Source organism: Camellia sinensis, chromosome 5, assembly GCF_055761805.1.
Source record: "Camellia sinensis isolate YWXY chromosome 5, ASM5576180v1, whole genome shotgun sequence".
NCBI classification, from domain to species: Eukaryota; Viridiplantae; Streptophyta; class Magnoliopsida; order Ericales; family Theaceae; genus Camellia; species Camellia sinensis.
The window spans coordinates 113626147-113631397 of record NC_138965.1 but is presented as its reverse complement, the minus strand read 5'-3'; the positions used below and the strand labels follow the sequence as shown (position 1 = coordinate 113631397).

Here is a 5251-nt window from a genome sequence, read left to right as displayed (position 1 = left end):
ATCTTTATAAAATTATAAATTGGAAAAGGTCTTCTTTAGAAGAAAAAAAAAAAGAATTAAAAATAACGTCATCAAATACTAGTGTATAAGTGAGAGGAGGGAATGGAAGGTTATGTTATTTTGTGTGATATGTGGTGTGTTGAGAGAGAGAGATCTTTTTGAGGGGAAGGAGCTTCAGATTTCTAGCCCAAAGGGATGCCCCATGGCTCTTGAAAGTCTATTTGTGTGGCTTAAGGAATCATTCCCTATTAATTAACTAGGTGTAACCTAGTTGGCCACTACGACTTTCCTAAGGGCTTGGTCTCTAGGGGGAGGTCATGGGTTCAACTCTCTCTAGGGGGTGCTTTACAATGGGTGGGGAGACCAACTCCTGTAGGTACTAATCTAACAACTAACAACTAACTTTCACCGATCAAAAAAAAAAAAAAAAGTAATCATTCCCTGTTTATTTTTATTCTTTGAACCTTTTGGGTGTGGTACCTTATTCAAGATATAAAGGGGGAAAAGGGGGATTCACTTTTATACTTTGCACGTGAAGAGTTTGTTCTCTTTTTTTTTTCTTTTTTGCTGCCATAATAATTGAAGTTCATTTATTTATTCCCAAGACGTAAAAAAAATCAATTTAAATATCGTTCTTTTTTAACTTGGTTACATGAACTTCTTACATCAAATTCATTGACATGTAATCATGCACCAGGCCTTGTAATGTCTTTTATCAAGGCAGAAAGCATATCTATTTTTGCAATAAACAATAAAGCATTCATTTAAACTACTACATGAATATTTCCTTTCCTCTGTATGGAAGTATTCAATTTTATTATTTTATTTAAAAACATATATTATAAATAAACAAAACAAAAAAAAAAATCTTAGAACATACCCTTCAACAACTGTTGCAAGCATATTACTGAATATTGTTTCACATATACCTGTCCCTGTCATGTCCCAATTTCTCTTTTTTAAGATGTGACTTAATATGTGCCTATGTCCTATCAAATTCATGTACAGCATCATGCCCACACCTCGCAGATGACTTTAATGCGATCTAATTTACATCCACTTTGCTCCCCAATAATTTCTAGGACTCAAACAGATCCTACACAACAAATCTTAAAGAAAGTTTGTTTCATAAAATCCGAAGAATAATTTTGGTATGCACAAAAGGGGTAAGAGGTATAGATGAATAACAGTAGACATTGAACATATATGAAATTTAAAGGTCTTATTCATCTCCATGATTAGTAAATGGCTAGCTGATTCTTTGAAGTATCAAGGTGGTTATAGAGTTTTTAGTTTTCTTAAAAAACAGAAAATAAAACTAACATAACAAACAAGGAATCTTCAGATATAATATAACATGTCAAATTAAATAAATATCAAAACTACTTAATTGAAGAATAAGAACACAAATAAAGCATTTCTATGTTTAGAGATATCAAATCAATATTAACTTAAAATCAAGAGACCATGAATCTCTGTAAGAAAGCCAATTAGAATGAACTTACAAAATTTTGAGATCAGACAATTCACCAATGTAATCTGGGATTGGGCCAGTAATTAAGCAATTTCTCAGTATCCTATGTAACAAAAATAAAATAAACAAATCGGTTAGGTAACCACACCACAAAGTAATGACACAAGATTGCACTCTTCCCATGAATTACATCTGGATTCAACTTACAGTGTGTTCACCCTTCTGTTTTAATAATCATATAGCCATGATCAGCTGACTAAAAGCATCACTGAAATTTACAGATTAAATAGGCAGCTGATAGTGCAGCTGAAAATATGACAAGACTACTTTAAATATAACATGGTTTCATTGATCAACAAGTATGCAAGTAATTTAAAACCAAAATACATCTGAAGAATAATGGTGACAAGAGGATGACCTGAATAAGTGAGTATTGTGGCTGACCTTTGCTCTGTCTTGCAGCTTAAACTCAAGCCACTTATTTGGATTGAGGGCTGGGGAAATCAAACCCATGTGATATTGAGATTAGAAAATTACCAAATTCCAATGTCAATTTCCATAATAACTATAGCATTATTCAGAATATCCAAAAGTCTAATTTCCAAATGCAATTACACTCAAATTCCATATTGCCATAAGCCTTTAACTGATGATTATACACATGTTCACATCCAAATGTACCAACATAATTCAAACTACGCACTTCAATCAGGTAAATTCGAACACTTTTAATACCCCTAATACATAATTCTTAAATTCTATATACATACTCAGGTTTGATGACTTATGATGAATATTTTTTCAATATTAACACTACCAAAAAACCCAAGTCCACAATCATCAACATATTTCAATCCACATACTTTGAGCAAAACCCAACATTCAAAGCCCTCAATACAAACATCTAATTGCAAAGAATTCATTTTCAGAAAACGACACACTTCATTTCCATAAAGTTAAAATCAAACCCAAATGAAATTGAGATTAGAAATTACCAAATTCGGTGAAGAAAAGTAGTAGTAATACGAGATTCCACCAGAAATCGCAGTAATTGCTCCGAAGGGAACTCGAAAACTGGGGAAACTCGATTTGGGTTGGTCACGAAATGCGTGACTCGAAAACTGGGGAAACTCGATTTGGGTTGGTCACGAAATGCGTGACTGAATGCGATCGATATATATTTATTTATTTGGGGCAGATATATAGGAAGGACAATTGGGGACATATAAAACCCTAGCAAGTGTGAGAAATGAAAAAATAGAGAGAGAGAGAGACCGAGAGTGACAGAAAGCGAGAGAAAAATCTGTGAATTTTTCAGATTGGGTATTTTGGTTCAAGAGATGGGGAGGGGGGAAGCCGAGCGGGAATGGAAAAAAGGGGGTGGAAAATCGAGCGGGAAATTTTTTTTGTTTTTTTGGTAATATTTAAACAGCAAAATGATTCTTTTTTAAAAAAAAAAAATTATTTTTTGTTAAAATTATTTTTTTTTTATAGTTAATGAATTTATTTTTTTTGCTTCTTTATTTTTTCCAGTTATAAAGGTTGAAAATTTATTTGTTTCATTTTTATTTTAATGAATAAAAAATTATTCTTATTTTTTTACTTTGGTAGAAGTAGGAGTAATATTTTAATGAAAAATAATTTCCATAAATTTTATAAATTGGTTTTTGTTTATTTTTAGAAAAATATAAATTACAAACGCGTTTGGTTTGAACAAAATGTTTAAAAAAAATTAAAAACATAAACTAAAAAGCATGTTTGTTTAGGCCTAAAATATTTATATTTATTTTTTGTATTATTTATGACGATGGAATTATACACATTATAATTGAAAAAAAATATTTGAAAAAATATATATTTGAAAAGAGATGAGAGAGATAGAGAAGAGAAATGAGTAAGAGAGATGAGTGAAAGAGAGAGAAGAGAAATGAGTAAGAGACATAGAGAGTAAGAGACAGAGAGAAAGAGAGACCCATTTCATTTTTTGACTTTTTCCTCTTTCAATAATAATGGGCTCAGAGAAAGAGATGAGTGTGATTGAGAGAAATGAACGATTGAGAGAGAAGAGAAATGAGTGAGAGAGAGAGAGAGACAGAGAGAAAGAAAAAAAGAGAAAGATAAACAAGATGAGCGAGAGATAGACAAAGAGAGAGAGAGAGAGAGAAAGACAGCAAACAGAGATGAACAAGAGATATAGAGAGAGTGAGAGGGAGAATAAAGATAAGCAAGAGAGATAGAGAGAGCCAGCGAGAAGAGTGATAAGTGACAGAGAGAGAGAAAAAAAAGAGAGAGAGAAACAAGATGAGCGAGAGATAGACACAGAGAAAGAGAGATAGAGAGAGAAAGACAACAAAAAGAAATGAACAAGAGATAGAGAAAGAGACATAGAGAGAGAGAGAAGAAAGATGAACAAGAGAGATAAAAAGCGGAGAGATATGAGAGAGCCAGAGACAGAGAGAGAGTGTGTGTGAACACAACAACACCCATCTCTTTCTTTCTCTGTACTACAACACATTGACCGAGATCCACCAACGTGAGAGAGAACGTGGAGAGATAGAGTTCTAAGAGACGTGTTTGGCAGACGTGGGCGAGAGAGAGGGTAGAGAGTGTTTGGGCGGGAAAAAATTTAATCTGCACCCTTAGATATTGATTAGGAATCATCCCAACCATTCAAATGAAATGTATCTCTTATACATTTTAACATATTTTCAAAAACCTTCCTCCCTTATTATATAGATATATATATATATATATATAATAAGAAAGAAAAGAAAGAAAGAAAATTAAAAAAAAAAGAAGGAAAATTTTTTCTCCAAAAAATTATGAGCCAACTCAACCCTTGTTTTTTTTTTTTTGGGACTCCTGCATGACTAACTAGGCACTAATCAATATTTTATAATTTTAGAACATGCAATATGTATATTTTCTCATAGATAAAGACAGATGAAGAAATCATGTGTCAAGTGGATTTAATTAATTTATTATTCAGTTGTAACTAGCAGTCAAAATCATTTTCTCAAGCATATCTTAGCAGTCAAAATCATTAACGTACAACTAAAAAATATATACGCACAGCCCCAGCTTAGGCCTTTAGTTCAATTAGCATTAAATCGTCAATTACTTTTATAAATCCCTCAAATTGAAAAAATATATATATCTAAATTAAGTGAATCTAAAAAATAATTAAGTGAATCTAAAAAATAAACAAATTTGCTTTAAATATTTTAAAAAGTTGAAAAAATTAATTATTAAAAAATTAAGAAAAATTTTAAAATCTGAAATAATATCAATAAGTCTTACAAATATGTATTATTTACTCATAAGCCATGATGAGTGAATTTTTTTTATACACTTAGCCCTCGCAAAAAGTGTGAATTTTTTTTACACACTTAGCCCTCGCGAAAGAGATTAGTGGTGAAGTTGTGGTAGTGGTAGTATAAATGGAGTGGCAGGGGTGAAAGAGAGGTAATGGTAGTAGTGGTGGTAGTGGAGTGGTGGTGATGATAGTAGTAATAGTAGTCGTAGAGGTGAAGTGGCGATAGTGGAAGTAGTGGTGGGGGTGGAATGGCGTTTGTAGTAGTGGTGAAGGTGGTACTAGAGATGGATGGTGAGAGACAGAAATGAGTGAGAGACAGATAGAGGAGAGAGAAAGAGAGAGAGAGAGAGAGAGAAAGAAAGAGATAAAGAGTGAGAGTGAGAGACAGAAAAGAGACATAGAGAGAAGAGAGATGGACGAGAGAGACAGAGAGACAGAGAGAAGAGAGATGGACGAGAGAG

General features: G+C 32.6%; 1 long non-coding RNA gene across 1 annotated transcript; it reads right to left on the bottom strand.

The window, feature by feature from the left end:
- Positions 1-1540: 1540 nt before the first annotated feature.
- LOC145790810 (uncharacterized) lies at positions 1541-2583 on the bottom strand. The gene is made up of 2 exons (XR_014330037.1): positions 2470-2583; positions 1541-1968 (listed from the first exon to the last, which is right to left on the bottom strand). It is a non-coding gene; the product is annotated as an uncharacterized LOC145790810 (long non-coding RNA).
- Positions 2584-5251: the final 2668 nt, after the last annotated feature.